We start from the raw sequence: 17,078 nt of genomic DNA, 5'->3' as shown, positions 1-17,078 counted from the left end.
AGCGAAGGTTGGGCTCATTCACCACAGAAGAGAGTTTCAGTGGGTCCTCCAGGCTTATAACCCCACTTATATGTTATTGGCTAATACCCTCCTTCTTGAGGAATGTACCAGAGTCTGGGAACTTGCCAGAGCCCATGTGAATGAAACTCATGGAGTTAATCCCAATCACCCTCCGGGGCCACTTGCTGCCCCAGATCAAACTCCCGACTGGGATTATAATACCCAAGCTGGCATACAGAGTAGGGACCGATTCTCCACATGTATTATTGCTGGGCTCAAAACAGCGGCACGTAAGGCTGTCAATTTCCAAAAATTATAAGAGACCCCACTGGAATTTCTGAATTGGCTTATGAAAGCCCTTCAGCACTAACCTAGATCCCCAAATCCCAGATGGCTGTCATGTCCTTATGACATATTTCCTCTCGAAGAGCTACCCTGACGTCTGGGCCAAACTAGAAAATCTCCAACAAGGCCCTGCCACCCCCAGACAGAGCTCTTGGCGGTAGCCTTTAAGGTTTTTATGCTTGCCCAGGCCCTTCAGGGTGCTTCCTTGGGTCGCTGCCCATCACCAAAACCCCCTCTGGGTGCCTGCTTCAAGTGTGGCAAGGGGACATTGGGCCAGGGCATGCCCCACACCACGCACTCTGCGAACCCCATGCCCTAAATGTCAACAACAAGGTCACTGGGGCTCTGACTGTCCTAGATCCTGTAGGAGGCCTATGGCCAGGGAACCCTCCGACCTTCTGGGCATGGCAATCGAAGATTGATGGTGCCTTGGGTCCTTGTCCCCAGCTGTAACAATCAATAGACAGGAACCCAAGATGCAGATTCAGGTGGATGGATACAAGGTTGACTTTCTCCTTGACATGGGGGCTACCTTCTCAGTCCTGACAGAATTCTGGGGGCAAACAGTGCCGTCCACCTCTCCTATTGACGGGGTAGGAGGAAAGACCATCTATCCAAGAAAGACTCCCCTATTACTCTGTTCCATAGACAACTTCCCATCCTCTCAGACATTCCTAGTTATGCCCCAATGTCCAGTTCCTTTGCTCGGCCGAGACATTCTCTCTAAATTCAATACAACAATCAACATTCAGGCTCCTGGCATCAGTCAGGCCCCAGAATCAGCCTGTTCATCTTTTCTGGCCCTTTTGGCAGAAGACTGGCCATTCTGCTCCATTTGTGAGGCTGACATGAAATACCATACTAACCTGGTTGACCCGATTGTATGGGATATCCACACCTCCTCCACCGTTTCCTGCCCACCATTTAACATTCATCTCAAAGATCCCAACACCTTCCCCAATCAGGCTCAATACCCCCTGTCCACAAAAGTTCTTCTGGGCCTACAACCTATTATTCAGGACCTTCTTAGCAAGGGGTACCTCCAAACTGCTCATTCCCTTACAATACTCCCATACTGGCGGTAAAAAAGCCCAATGGGTCCGATCGCTTAATTCAGGACCTATGACTCATCAACACCTCCGTTAGGCCCATACATCCTTTGGTTCCCAACCCATACACGCTGCTGTCTCAGGTCCCCCACACTGCCACACACTTCTTGGTCATAGATTTAAAGGATGCTTTCTTCTCCATTCCCCTTGCCCCCAAATCACAAGATCTTTTTGCCTTTACCTGGACAGATCCCACCATCAGACAGTCTCGATAACTAACCTGGACTGTCCTTCCTCAGGGATTTTGAGATAGTCCACACCTCTTTGGACAAACCTTGGCCTGCAACCTCCAATCTTTTCACCCCCAGTGCCCCGAATCCACCCTCTTGCAATATGTTGATTAAAGCACCCCACCACAGCCTTTAAGGCTACGGTGGCCCTCAGGGACTCCTTCCTTGGGCAGATTCGAAAGTCCTAGTCCTCTCACCTTTAAGACTCGGCTGCTAGAGAGACGCTTACCCTCCCCTTCCTCTCCCCTCTTTCCGGCCCTGGGAGTATCCGGCCTCTCCAGGAGGGGTCCCGAAAAGCCTTGGCCAAGGTCTCCCATGGCTCCGGCTCTGTTTAGGACAAGAGCTTCAACTGTAGGATTCGGTGATGACCAATCTCTGCAGCTTGAACCTGCTACTTAGGCACTCCTGATTTTTTGGCTCTAGCAGGGATGCTCCTTTTGCCAATAAATTAGTTTCCTCCTTCTCTGCGTCCTCTTCCCTCCTCCTTACATGGGTAATGTGTCCTCTCTGCCAGTTGACTCTCCCCTACAATGCCTCTTGGATCAAATACAGCACCCAGGCCTGGCCCACTTATCCCTTAGACAACCAAAGCAGATGGCCCCTTTTGGGTCCCTGGACCCCTCCATTCTAAGGGGTCTCTACAATTCCTGTGAGCGTTCAAAAAATGGGTAGAGATCGCTTATGTCCAGGCTTTCTTCTTGCTCGGATCCAATCCTGCTCTCTGCACCTCTTGCAAACCTCTACAAATTCTTCTAGCCTGTCCAAAGGGCACTCAACAGATGACACCGTTCTCCTACTTAATTTCTTGGCCTTAAAGGGATATCGGGCCTCTCCACAAAAAGCCCAAATAGCATGTATCTAGGGTTCTCTATCTCTCAAGGGAAAAAGTACATTACAGTGACAGAAAACAGCTTATTGTGTCTATACCTACACCAAAGACCAAAGATGACTCTCCTTCTTGGGTTTGGCTGGGTACTTCAGGGCCTGGATTACTTTTGAATTTCTCCCTCCTCGCCAGGCTGCTTTATAATCTAGCCAAGGGCCCCCAAGATGAACCCCTACCCTCAGCAGTAGGGAAGCCCTTTACAAAAAGACCCTCCTCTGTGCACCCGCCCTGCATCTCCCTGACCTCTCTGACCCTTCACCCTTATGTACATGAAAAACAGGGACAAAGTCTGGGCGCTCTGGGTCAGGAATATGGCCCCACATTTGCACCAGTGGCCTACCTATCCAAACAGTTCGACCCCACCATCAGGGGCTGTCCCCCATGCCTCAGAGCCCTAGCAGTGGCCCATGACCTCCAGAAAGAAGCACCAAGCTTACCTTTGGTCCCCACTAACCACCTCATCTCCTCACCATCTAGAGGACTTCCTCACTTACAAGGGGCTAAGTCACTTCCTCCTTCCAGGGTTCTATCCCTCCTTGTCTCATTCCTTGAGAATCCCTCCATCTCTTTTCAGTCCTGCTCCCATCTTCTCCCTCACAAGATCCGGTCCACAAATGCCTGGAGGTATTAGAGATGATTTTACCCTGCCCTACCACCATTTCTGAGGGACCCCTGCCCTCTTCGGACCTCGTCTGGTTCTCAGATGGTAGCTCCTTTATACATGAAGAGGTTAAAGTGGCGGGGTATGCTGTCATTTCCCTCTCATCCATCATGGAGGCGAAACCTCTCCCACCCAATACCACCAACCAACAAGCTGAACTCATAGCTGCCACAAGGGCATGCGAGCTAGCAGAGGAAAAAACCCTCTCCCTATATACAGATTCCAAATACGTCTTCCATAACCTGATCTCCATGCAGCCATTTGGAAAGAAAGGGGGCTACTGACCACCAGAGTGATGGCAGTCATTACTTCCACACACTTATTTCTGGCCTACTACGAGCCTTCAGGCTGCCTTCCCAACTGGGAATAATCCATTGCAAAGCCCACCAAACTGACTGCTCCCTTAATACTATGGGGAATTCCAAGGCCGATCAAGTGGCTCGATCAGCCGCCCTACAGAGCTTTACCTACTCTCCACTTCTCTTTGTTACCACCGGGGATCAGCCCAAAGATCCCCAACAACTCTTCCAATTTCTTCACTCTCTATTCCATTCTAGTCCACAGAGTCTCACTACTTTCTTTCACTCCTTTTTCACCCTTTCCCCACATGATAAGACCCTCCTACAACAGATCACTTCCGCTTGTCAGATCTGCCAGAGAACCAACACCAATACTCCATTAAAACCTAAACCTTTTCCTTCTCATCAGGCCGGCGGTCATACCCCAGCTGCAGACTGGCAGATTGATTTCACCAACATGCCCCGAGTAAAAAACATAAAATATCTTCTTGTATTGGTAGATACTTTTTCGGAATGGGTTGAAGCCTTTCCCACTTCTAACAAACGGGCCTCTATGGTAGTTGATCTGTTGCTTATTCACATAATCCCCCATTTTGGGATGCCCACTTCTATCCAATCAGACAATGGCCCAGAATTCACCTCGCAGATAACTCAGGGACTGGCTCACACACTGTCACTCCCTAGGCATTTCCATTGCCCTTACTGCCCCCAGGAAAGGTTGAAAAGGACCAATTGGTCCCTTAAAGAGACCCTCACCAAGCTCACCATGGAATTAGCCTGGACTGGGTCAAGGTGCTCCCCTTGGCTTTATTGCACATTAGGGTCTTGCCAAAGAAGCCTTCTAATCTCTCACCTTACAAAGTCATGGATGGCCATCCTCTCGCTCCTTCCAGATTGTCTACAGAACCCCTACCCATCTCCAAAACCTATGCCCTGCCCCTCCTCTTCCATCTACACTCTGAACTCTGGCGCTATCAAGACTGGCTCCTTCCTGACCCCAGTCTCTTTCAAAACCCTACCTCCTCAACACCTGGTCAACTTGTTTACTATTGCCCACCAGGGGAAAAGCCCTCCTCTAAAACCAAAATGTGAGGGTCCTGCTCAGTGATTATGTGCACTCCCTTGGCAGCCAAACTCAAGCCGTCCAATAACCAACTTACCCATGGTTTCACATTTCCAGGCTTAAGCCTGGCACTCCTACACCTTCATCAGAAGAGCCAACGATCGTCACCTGTCATTAAGTACTGTTGTCAATGTCCCCCCCCCCCCATTTCTGACCCCTCTTGGGTCCTCTCTTCGCCCAATGTCTGAAGATTCAAGGCAAGTGACCCTAAGGGCCCCCTCCAGCCAGACACTCCCCTACTTGCTTGAATCTGGCTGGTAGTGGGACCGTTGTGTGTTGTCCTTCTGACAAACCACTTAGGAGTCCAGAGCATGGTGACCCCTGAATAAGTGTGATCATAAGAGAGCACTTTACCAGTTGCCTTCTGGGCCTAAGGAGGAACATGTGTGTTTTGTTTACCCTCCCAGTTTCGTAAGAATTTCAAGTATCAGTATTTAAAGTTGAGGTGTTTCACATAAAACCTGGAGAGAGCTGACTGCTCTCAAAGGGAAACATGGTAACAATGGGCCACCGTCCTCCCTTGGCTGCCTTCGAGAAAGGCAAAGAGAGAAGCAAGCTGGTACACCAGGTAGGAGAAAGTTTGAAGAGCAGCCTTCACAGAGAGGGGAGGGAGCTAGATTGGACTAGGAATGAAGAGTGGAATTGAGGGTGTCAGGTGCGGGACAGGCTGGTCTGCAGGGCCTGCAGGGCATGCCAAACAAAGTCAGCTGCAGAATGACCTGGCCTCTCAAACCCTCTGTCTGCTTCTATATCACCTGTTTGCTTCAAGCCCAAACACCCAACCCCCCCCCCCCCCCCCCCGCTCAGGGTTGAACACTTAACCCCCCTTGGGCCGACAAGGCAGCTTGCAGACCCAGAGACCCCATTGGATTTGGGCTATAAAAACAAAATCTCCCTGTGCCTGTTCCTTCCCCCTATCATAAAGTTCATTCAGACTCAGGTGGGTAAAATTTCTAGTCAAGCTTTTAACCAGCTTCTCCTCAGGAATTACCAACTCCTGGCTATTGATGGTACCTCCAGTCGAGACCTGTGCCCAATGGACTGACGTCATCATGGAATTGGCAGGGCGCGGGAATGTCATCACCAGGACTTCCTTTATCACTCCCGGGAGAAATTTTTAGTGACAACAGGGTCTTCTAACCTGTCCCTTGTGGGATGTGGCCATTCCGGGGAAGACAAAGATGCTCTGAAGACATGTGCCACACCTCAGGGACACCTCTGCCAACCCCTGGATTGGCGGTCACAGCTGCCGTCTCTGTGGGAACATCAAGGCCCTTGAGGAGCAGGGAAGGGGCCGGAGCAGCACCTTCAGTCCTGAGGCGGGTTGTCCCCTGTGGTTTCCCAAAGCAGAACCAGTCCCAGGGGGACAGTAAGGAGCAGAGGAAGCGCTGGCCCTCTGTCCTCTGCCCTCTGCGGGTGGAGCAAGAGGGCGGCTGGCTTCAGAGCACCCCTGGCCTGGTCCTCTGTCACCCGGTGTCAGGACCTCTCACATGGTCAGAGCTGGCGACAAGAGAACCAGGAGGACGTCCTGGGGGCGGAGCTCCCTCCTCCTGCAAGTGGAAGGAACCCTCCAGAGCAGGCCAAGAGCTCCCTGCACGTGTCCGCTGTTCAGGACCAGGGGACGCTTCTTCATCCCGGGGTGGCTCTGAGGGCCCCAGCTCCCTGCCTCCTCACTCTATTTGCAGGTTGTGTCCAGAGACCAAGGGAGTACATTTCAACCACTTGGAAAAGATCTTTTTGATGTGAAATAGCACACCCCCCCCCAAAAAAAAAAGAAAAGAAAAGAAGTCAGGCGGCGGGAAGAGGGGCTGCGTGGTTCTCTGACACCCCAGCTCCAGCTGCGGCTCCTGCTCCCCACCTCCTACGTTTCCCTTTGCTGTTTTATCAGCGTTGCACAGGGCACAGCCTCAGTGAGTGAATATAATGTCGTTCTGGGGTCTGGAAGGAAGAAGCAGGTCAATTTTACGTTCCTTTCAGTAACTTGGAAAGTCAGGACAATTTTCTGGTATTTCGTTTTTTCAGCCAAATGGAGTATCTGCTCCACTTACTAAAGACGACCCCGCCCCCATCCGCATTTACCTCCCACACTGAGGCAGAGCTTCCTCCCTGGGGTGGCCTGCCACAGCATTTGCATTTTTCTGTCACAATAGAGCTGCTGAGGCAGAGCTTCCTCCCTGGGGTGGCCTGCCACAGCATTTGCATTTTTCTGTCACAATAGTAACCCCATAAAACACCTCATTTCTCCTTAGGATTCTTGTAGGGAGCAGAGCTCTCCTGCGCCCACCTGACAGACAGGAACATGCGGGCGCCAGGAGGTTCAGGGCTTCACGGACCCACACAGCTGAGGCTGGCAAAGCCAGGAAAAGGTGGCCCCACGTAGTAAGGTAACCTGCTCAAGTCTGTACCTGAAACACAAACACAGTGAGTTTTATCTCCAGAATAAGGTGGCCAAATGCAGGACGTCGGTTAAATTGGAATTTTAGATAAACTACTAATATACAACATATATATAGTCTCAAGATGTCTCAAATATTGCATAAGTCATTCTTACACACACACACACACACACACACACACACACACACACAGAGACACGTCTATTGTTTTTCTGACATTTGGATTTAACAGTCTTTTTAATTTTCTGCCACCTCTGACAGTCCTCCAGAGCCCACACTTTTTTTTTAAGTTTTAAAATTTGTTCTTTTTAGATATACATGACAGTAGAGTGTATTTTGACAGGTCATAAATACATGGAGTATAACTTCCCATTCTTGTGTTTGTACATGATGTGGAATTACACTGATGGTGTATTCATGTGAACACAGGAAAGTTGGGTCCAATTCATTCTACTGTCCTTTCTGTTCCCACGACCCCCATCCCTTTGTCTAATCCAATGAGCTTCCATTCTTCTTTCCCCCTCCCTTATTGTGTGTTAGCACCCACATATCAGAACACTCAGCTTTTGGTGTTTTGGGATTGGCTTATTTCACTTAACATAAAAGTGAAGAAAATTTCACCAGTTTCATCCATTTACTGGGGAAATGCCATAATTTCATTCTTCTTTAAGGCTAGTGATACTCCATTGTGATATATACCACATTTTTCTTTATCCATTCATCTGCTGAAGTACACCTAGGTTGGTTCCATAGTTTAGCTAGTGTGACTTGAGCTGCTATAAACATTGATGTGGCTGTGTCTCTATAGTATGTTAATTTTAAGTCCTTTGGATCTATGCCCAGGAGTGGGATAACTGTGACAGATGGTGGTTCCATTCCAAGTTTTCTGAGCAATCTCCATCCTGCTTTCCATAGTGGTTGCACCAATTTGCAGTCCCACCAGCAATGAATGAGTGTGCCTTTTCCCCCACATCTCACCAACACTTATTGTTACTTGTATTTTTGATAACTGCCATTCTGACTGGAGTGAGATGGAATCTCAGTGTAGTTTTAATTTGCATTTCTCTAATTGCCAGAGTTGTTGAACATTTTTTTCATATGTTTATTGACTGATCATATTTCTTCTTCTGTAAAGTGCCTCCTTAGTTCCTTAGACCACTTATTGACTGCAGAACCCCCACTTTTAACTGTCTTCAAAGTGCTCAATGTGCATTTGGACACAGGGACCCTATGCCACCCAGGCTGTCTGCCTGTAGAGCTTGCCCCACGTGTAAAAGTTTGCAACTAATTCTTACAAGCACAGATAAGGTTAATGATTATCAACTCATTTTACAGATGAAGAAGTTGAAACCCACATAGCTCATGTCACTTGGCCAAGGTGACACAGAAAATAATAATCATATCTAATCCTCCTTTGGCCCTTGCCCATACCAGGTATGATTTGAATTGCTTTTTGTGTATTATATTAGTTGGTCTTCACAAATTCTGTGAGGCAGGCCCAATCATCCAATTTTACTGATGAATCACAGGTGAACAGACAGGTGAGAGAATTTGTGCGGAGCTATATAGCCAATCGGTGAGAGCCTGAGTTTGAACTTGGGAAAACTGACCAGGGTGCAGGAGTGGGGATCTGCTCGTGTGGCTGTGATACACTTCCCTTTTTAAACCCACACATGCACAAAAAGATTCGCCCTACAGGTGTGAAGTGCTGATCCAGGTGTGTCTGGCTCCGAAGACCATGTTTTCTTCTGTGATCTTGTTCAAAGGGGAGCACCTGGATGTGGTAGTGGGTGGGAGAACACGGTCTTGGCTCTGTGGGTGATCTGAGGAGCTGGAGAGGTCCCCCTTGGCCAAGGGTTCCCCAAGGCCAGCCTTGTCTGCTGTCCACCACTCTCTCTTGTACCCACTTACCATTGGTCACCCATGTGGGCCTCTCCCCTGTGCCAGCATATCCTTTAGTGCCCAGGACTTGGCGGACAGGGCCTGAGTGCAGAATCCCGGTTTCTGGGGCCTACAATGCTTGGAGCCTCCAGCTGCACCACCTGGCGTTCCAGGAAGGAAGCTGAGGTCCTGGGATGAGTGTCTGGCCCAGGGGTCACAGGCCGGCAGCTTCCTGCTGTGCTTCGCAGAAGGTGACATGACACCCCCTTGCAATGGGCAGCTTTAACCGGCTCTATTCCTAGTCCAGGTGGTTCAAGTCCATGGCCAGGTGAGACAGTGAGGCCAGGTGGCTCTCCTAGCTGGGAATGGGCCAGCCTGGGCCAGTACCTCTGTCTCGCCCTCTCTGCAGCGGGAACTCTAAACTGGAATATGCATGTCAAGAGGGTGACACAGAGATTTCCTTCTGGCAGACTCTGTGGACTGCAATGTGCTTTCTTGCATTTTTGCATTTTGTAGGCCAAACTCCTTCCCTCCCTCCCTTTCCCTTTCTCCCTCCCTTTCCCTTCCTCCCTTCCTTCCACAAATATGTGTGAAGGGCCTGCAGGGTGCTGGCCCTGTGCTGAGCACTGAGTCTTCAGTGCCTGACAAAAGACCTGCAGTCCCTGCTCCCGTGGAGCTCTTTCTATGAGGATACTCAGAAACTAAGTGGTTTCCAGAGGTTTCTTGGGCAGATCCCAAATATGACCTGCCACACAGTGATTTGCAATTTTGTGGAGGATCAGCTTTTGATTAACTGGACAAAGCCACAAACTTTCTCAGCAGGAAAAAAATAAATAAAGTATTTAACAAAAAATGACCATCTCCACCCTGGTCCAAGTCACTGTTGTCTCTGACTTTGACTATGGCCTGGCTACCTCGTGTTGGCCCCGGTGCCTCCCCGACTCCCCCTATGCTCTTATCTACTTAGTGGCTGGAGGGACGCTGTTTCCATGTAAGTCAGATCAGGGGGTTCAGGGAAAATTGAAGGCTACCCATCATTCACAGGGCAGAAGCCAAATCCTTACAGTGGTCTACAAGAACCTCCACCCCTCTGTCTCTCTCTTGCTCTGAGATCATTCCCTAAGCTACTCCCCCTGCTGACTTGGCTCCTGCCACCCTGGCCTTGTTCTCGCTATTCCTTGGATATTCCTTGGGCACTGAGGAGCAAACAAGGGAAGGAACTTGGATCCTGAGTGACTGCATGGAGCAGAGTTGCCTTACAGTGTGAGTGTTCCCCTCCAGACTGTTAATGGGGCAGAAACAAACTTCTGCCTGGTGGAAGGCACTGTGTTTTTGTTATAGACAGCCTGTATCATTCTTGACCCACAGATGGCGGGAGTCAGATCAAGCTCTCTGTCTGCTTTTGTAAATAAAGTTTTATTGAAACACAGCTGCTCTCACAGGTCTCTGTACTGACTCTGGCTGCTTTCCCGCTCCAGCAACAGACCTGAGTAGTCGCAGCCGAGGTTCTAGGACCTTCCAACCCTTAAATATTTACTCTCCAGTCTTAGAAAATGCTGGCCTCGACTCTAGATACTTGTTCTTATCATTTCTCTCTCTTTTTTTTCTTAGCATTTTTCACATGAAAAAATGAAGCTTTTGAGGGTTTAGTTGTTCAACCAGCAACTAAGTGGTCCACCTGGATTCAAAGCCAGAATTGTCTGATTCTCAAGTTCAGGCCAAAGAGTGCCTCAGATAGGCCAGGCTAAGAAGTGATGGCAAGTCATCAATTCGCTCAAACGTGCAAAAAAATTGGGCTTCCAGATCTTTCCTCAAATTAACTTAATACTTTTTATGGACCCAGCCACATTGGTAGTGAGCAAACCGTGATCCAACCCGCGAAACTCAGGCAGGTCAGACAGTTCAGTCTCTTCAGGTCACTCCGGCTGCAGTCTGGTCTTCCAGATCCCACCTTCTGCAACTTCTCTGGGACTTCCAGGATTCTTATGGCAGTGAGGGTCGGGTAGGGAAGGACCCTCCTGCACAGAGACTCTTCTGGACACTCCCTGTCCTCTGCTCTGGCCTGGTTTGGTGTCTGACCTTGAGATCTCTGAAGTCTGGTTGATGCTATCTGGTCTTGCTGAGTGACCTTGGGCGGGTTCCTCAGCATCCTCACTTGGGGTCACAGGAGTGTATCAAGGACTTAGACTCTTTCACCTGCTGATGTCTGGTGGATGGTGGACAACGGATCGAAGGCTTGGCATCTCTGTCTCTATTCTGCATCCGTCTCCTTTCCTGAGTCACCTTGGGCTCCAGGGCCAGCAGTTCTGCTGGAGGAACATCTCGTGATGAGTTAAGCTGCATCCCAGAAACAGCGACTTTCTTACCCTGACAGCCTCCCCCTCCACCCATCCTGACCCATCCTGAGTCAATGTGGACAGACCACACCTGCCCAATCAAGAGCACCTGCTTTGGCAGCTGTGAAAAGCCTCCAGGTATGAAAGTCCCCAACCTTTGCCTTCATTCCCCTTCCCATAGCACCTCAAAGTCAATGCCAGCCCCTGGTAGACAGGGCTGAGGACGTGGGTCCCCTGTCTTCTTGGCATAGCTACACGGCTTACAGTTCCTTCCATGCTTCTCATCATGTTTGTCTTTGGGGACAAGTGGCTGGGCCTGATTGCTGGATCCCTAGAAGCCACCTTACGAGCCTAATACAAGATGGAAAGCACTTGGGACAATGCCTCACCCTTGATATGTGGTCCACAGGTGTCGTTGGAGGGGACCTGTCTCTGTGTCTTGGCCACCTGCCCCAGTCTTGGGGACTTCCCTGCAGGCCCAACTCCCAGGCCTCCCAGCACCTCCAGGTCACCTCTCCAGGGCGCGTACACACACACTGAGCTCCACAGGGTCAGAATGGCTCATCTGCCCTTGTGGTCACCCCTCACGCTGTGCGAAGGATGGGCTTCTCTCAGACATTTGTAGCTTCGGCTGGGGGTCTAGGGGGACGTGTCGCTGGCTCTGCAGGCTCTTGGCCCTCCCCTGACCTCTGGAGCCGACCTCCACACCCAGGACCCTAGCGGCTCCTCTCCTTCCCCCTCCCTCTGCTTCCTCCACCACTTCCTGGGCGGAGGAAGGGAGGGCTGCCCTCTGCAGGGCACCAGGGCGGCTCTGTCTGGCTCTGGTAAGTGAGGGAATTCAGAAACCCCGCCCTGTCTCCCCTGCCAGCTGTCTTGCTAAAGAGGTCAAGGAAGGCCTCTGGAGACTCCAGCTGGTTAGTGACGTCTTTCTTCTGAATGGAACCTGCCCTGGGGATCCTGAGGCCACTGGGAGTGACTTTGCCCCCTTTGGAGAAGCTCTCTGGCCGGTCCACTAGGTGGGGGTATTGTAGAAGGCAAATGAGCACCCGGGGTCTGCTGCCCAGCTGTCCGCCAGGGCCTCCCTCGCCAAGGGTGCCTGGCCAGGTCAACGGAGGGCCCAGGGCGCCTCTGGCTTTGCAGCCTGTGTCGCCTTCTGGACTCTGGTCTTCCTACTGGGCCTGGCCAACCAGTCCAGACCCAGCCTAGGGACATCTCAGATCAGATGCGGCCTGAGGACGGCAGAAAGCGCCTGCTCTGAGGCTGCGGGCAAGGCGCAGGGGCCACCTCACCCTACTCAGGCGTCTGGGGACAGCCACCAGCAAGGAAGTTGGGTGGCGGGAATCCACAAAAGCACCTAAGTGCTGCTACCTCCTTGGCATCAGGGGAAGATGCTTGCTCGAGTGGACGGTCATCCAGTGGGGAGAGCGTGCCCGCCTTCCAATGGGAGCTGGCACCATGTGCCTTGGAGGCTCTCAAAGGGACAGGCAGCCACCCTTCAGAGGGCTGCAACAGGCCTCCCCCGAAGCCGCTGAAGACCAGGCCGAGATGGCAGCCTAAGTGAAGGTGACCTGGGTGCAGGAAGCAGCTGCAGTTTTGGTCGCGCAGGTGTCACGAGCTGTTTCTCAACCCACCCAGGGCTCATGGGTCACTTGTAACCCGCAGCATGCTGCACAAGGATGCTGTGTAGTAGGTCTCCCCGTGGCGTGACATTGACCACAGCTTGGTGGCTTCCCCTAACGCTTTGGGGGTCAGACACCTGGCCGTGGGTAGAATTAAGGTGCTGGCTGAGCCGGGTTCTTACCCCAGGGCTCGGCTTCTGCGGGCTCTGCAGCGTTCATGTCTTGGGGACGGCCACCCACGATGGGTTGGCCTCTTCAAGACCCGTGTGCCAGGTCTGCCCGGTGAGGTGCCTCTGGCCGGGCGGCTCCAACAGTGGGTCCTGACTTCCTCATAGTCCGGGGCCTGGGGTCTGTGGTGCAGGGGTCAGCAGTGGGCTTTCCTCCAAGGCCAGCTGTGTCCCCGTGAGGTCTTCCCTCTGTCCTGCGCCCCCCCTTCCTGAGGACACCAGTCACACTGGAGTAGGGCCGCCCTAATCATCTCATTTCAGCTTAATCACCACTTTAAAGACCTCCATGCGGTGACATTGGAAGGTGCAGGAACCGGGGAGTTGACAGTCCAGCCAGGAACGGAGGGACAGTCTGCAGCTTGGGGTCTCCCGCTTCAGGGAAGTTGAGGACTTCTTTCTGAGGGGCAGGTGACTGGGTTAGGCCCCTCCAGGACCATCTGCCTTTTGACTCACTCAAAGCCAGTGAAGTGACCTTACATCTTAACAGGATCGTAGGGTGACACACATCCTCTTTGCCATATTTGATCACCTAGAATCAGGTCTCAGTCCCCGCGCCCTCCCCCCAAGGCCATCACATACACGGTGGGACTAGGGGTAGAGTCACGGGGCCTCCTCGGAGTGCCCACTACAAAAGGGGGTTCAACTTCCGCCTGAGCTCAGAGCCACTGTGTGAATGACCTGACTGTCCCCAGGCCTCCGTGCTGTGGGGATTCCATCCAGCCCAGTCAGGGGACCCCACAAAGAAACTTGGTGACTACATGAAGGGAGAGATGCCCAGGCGGCCCAAGTCACCCTGGCCTCCTGCTCCTGCAGCCCTGACCACATGGCACGAGTTTGCAGGCCGAAACCACCCGGCTAAGCACTTCCCGAAGCCCCAGCCGACCACCTCAGAGGGACAGTGGGATAATTCTTATTTTAGGACACTGTATTAAGGCCATTCCTTCCGCATCGGCAGTCACGGGAACAGCAGGCATTCCGAATGGGAGAGCGTTCACAGGCCGCTGTCCCTGGTATGGCTACTGGGTGGGACGAGGGCACCGGGAATCTACGCACTGAGTGGCCTCCTGCCTCCTCCCCGCATACCCTTGGCCTCCCTAATCCGACTCCGTTGCTCTGGCCACCACCTGGCATGCTGGACATTGGACTGTCTGCTACAGTCTGTCCCCTATCACCTCCCCCCCCTAAGGTGGAAGCTGCATAAGGGCAGGGAGGTGTCTGTCATCTGTCACCCCTCAGTTGGCCGTGGCTCTCCCACACTGGAGGGCAGCCAGACAGGAAGGCGGGTACTCAGAACCTGCGGGAGCTTCATCTGCAGCGGCCCCAGGAGACATGGGGACCCGCACACTGGAGGACCCAGGTGCCCAGAGAGCAGGGGCTCCAGGCAGAGCTGGTTATGGAACCAGACCCCCTGACCCTGCCCTGGCTTCTCCCCCAGTGGTTCCACACCCAGTGCCGGGGGCTCCTCCCACCTGGGTTTCCTAGGGGGATCTCTCTGGGATCTGCACAAATTGAAAGAACCCCCTTTTTATAGATTACTTCCTTTTTATTTCTACATTAAAATACAGTTAGAGCAATACATTGATTTTTAAAGTGGTCCTGTTATATTAGGATTTCATCTCAGGAGAGCCCAGGGACTGGTCCAGCCTGGGTCCTCTGGGAGGCAGGCGGGAGACCAGGCTGGATCAAGGGGTGTCCCCTGGGGCGGGATGCAGGGCAGCTGCTGTGAGGGCGGCAGGAGAGGTGGGGAGCCGGAGCCAGTGGCGTTTCTGGGTGGTCGCGTGGCCTGGATGCTCACCTCAGGATCCTCTAGGAAACTCCATCCGCAGGGTCAGAGTCGCAGGGAAGCGCCCTGTCTCTGTGTCTGGAATGAACTGAAAGGAAACCTCACCTTTGGGACCTCCTGGTGGCTTCCAGTTCTCCCATAATGGAGCCTGGAGAGTGTCCAATTTGTCCCCACCTGAGTGCACATTTTGGCCCTGAGGACAGAGAGGTAGCCGGGGGTGGGAGTCCGCCTGCCGGGGAAGATGCTGGAAGACAGTTAACCTGAGCTGACATGTGACAGTTGTCATCTCCTGAGAGCATACTCTGTCCAAGCATGTGGCTAAGCACATGAGAGGCGTTTCCCATTTAATGACCACTGCAGATCTTTGAGGTGAACAGTATCCCTCATTTGTAGGGAGCAGAGCTGTCCACATGATTTATGGGAAGGGAAAGGGCAGGCCCTGTGTTCACAGTGTACTATGAATTTCACGATGGCGATGGCAAAGCATGAAACTTGGTATGACCCGTAGGTGCTGGCCCCATGGAGGAGGAAACCAAAGATCAGAGAGGTCAAGTGACCTGCATAAGATCACGCAGTAGGTGCTTCTTGGTGCCAAGATTTGAATCCAGGTTGTGAAATGTTACACAGACATTCTTGGGCTGAAGGCAGAGGGGTGCTGGGAGTCACTCTTCACCTAGAGGCCCAAGACTGAGGTCCCAACTGCCCCTTGCTTGTCATGTTGTCCTACACAGGTGTGGCCTTTGCCTTAGGTTCGACACCAGCAACTTCAACCCAGAAGGTGGCTGTCGTATGTGGTGGCCTCTGGAGACGGAGGTGGCTGGACGTGAACAGAGCTGCATTTTGCGCACATCACAGAGGTCCCACGTCGGGACGTGCCTGGTCAATGGTTTCCTGCCAGGGGCCCAGGACTCCTGGGTCTTCCCTTGAGAAGTGGATTTTAACAAGAAGCAGGTCTGGACGTGCCCGTGGGGGCTCCCGGTTGCAGGCAACTGAGGCTGGCTTAGCTACCTGGCGAGGGAGCTCATGGGAAGGTGTCCCCGATTCCTCCTCCTCCAGGGTCCCTGGATCAGAGCCTCCCTTTGTCCAGCTGTGTGGTGGAGCCTCCTGCTGGGGGAGGCCTGACCGTTTTGGTCTCTGAGTTCTGCTATGTGGAAGCTGAACTGTTAATGTCACAATGTCCCCAAACACAATAAAGATGCTCCAATGCTTGGGACAGACCACACATGCAAAAATACCTACTGCAACGACTCCCAGGTGAGATGGTGATGATCAGCGGGGCTCAGGCCCCTGGTGGAATGAGGCCCAGCAGCAGTGGCCCAGTGAAAAGAGGCGTTCAGTCTGCTCACACGATGAAGACCCAGGCGGGCAGTGTTGCGTTGGAGAAGCTGCTCACCTCTGATGAGACTGCCTACCTCATGGTTCCAAAGAGGGTGCTCCACCTCTAAGCATTGCACCTGCATTCCAGGCAAGAAAAGAGAAGTGCCAAGGGCCAAAAGCACGTGTCAGCTTATCCCTCTTGTTCTGCAGCTAACAACAGCTTTCCCAGACGCTCGTCCAGTTGGCTTCCATTTACACTTTTTTGGCAAAAATGTGATCACACAGGAATCTAAGAATAAGAGTATTTTAACACAAGAGCAGCCACAGACTATCAGGATCTTGTACAGGAAGGAACAGAGCACAGATGTGGCTGAGCTGGCCTAGCAGGACCACAGCAGCTCAAAAAGCTTCTCCACACCCCTCTGTCCATTCCAGTGCTGACCTGTGAAAACAGAACCCAAACCACAAACCACAAATGCAGTCTTCGGGTGGACACCAACTTCCAGTGGAGAGAGGTGGAAGGACCCCAGATGCCCCTGTAGCTCCCTATTAGCATGTCGTCAAAATTAAAAGTAGTGACAAGACGCTTTTATTCTTACACGGTCTTCTGCCCAGGGCGACTCGCAGTTGAGACCAACATCGTCTTGGGGCCCCTCAGCCTCCCAGCCAGTAGCTCAGCTATGGGACGCCCCGTCTGTGCTTAGGAACCTCCTACTCAGCTGGGCGTTCTGTGCATGCATTTATTTTAATTTTGGGTAGAGATGTAAATTCTAAAAATTATATTTTTATTTCTAGCCGACACAGTAGCTGAGTCTTTTGTGGGGTGCAGCATGATATTAGGATCCTGCTGTAGGTGACGTCATTGT

The sequence above is a fragment of the Spermophilus citellus genome (assembly GCF_964194105.1).
Source record: "Spermophilus citellus genome assembly, chromosome: 8".
NCBI lineage: Eukaryota > Metazoa > Chordata > Mammalia > Rodentia > Sciuridae > Spermophilus > Spermophilus citellus.
The sequence above is the reverse complement of the archived record's forward strand: the minus strand, read 5'-3'. Positions refer to the sequence as shown.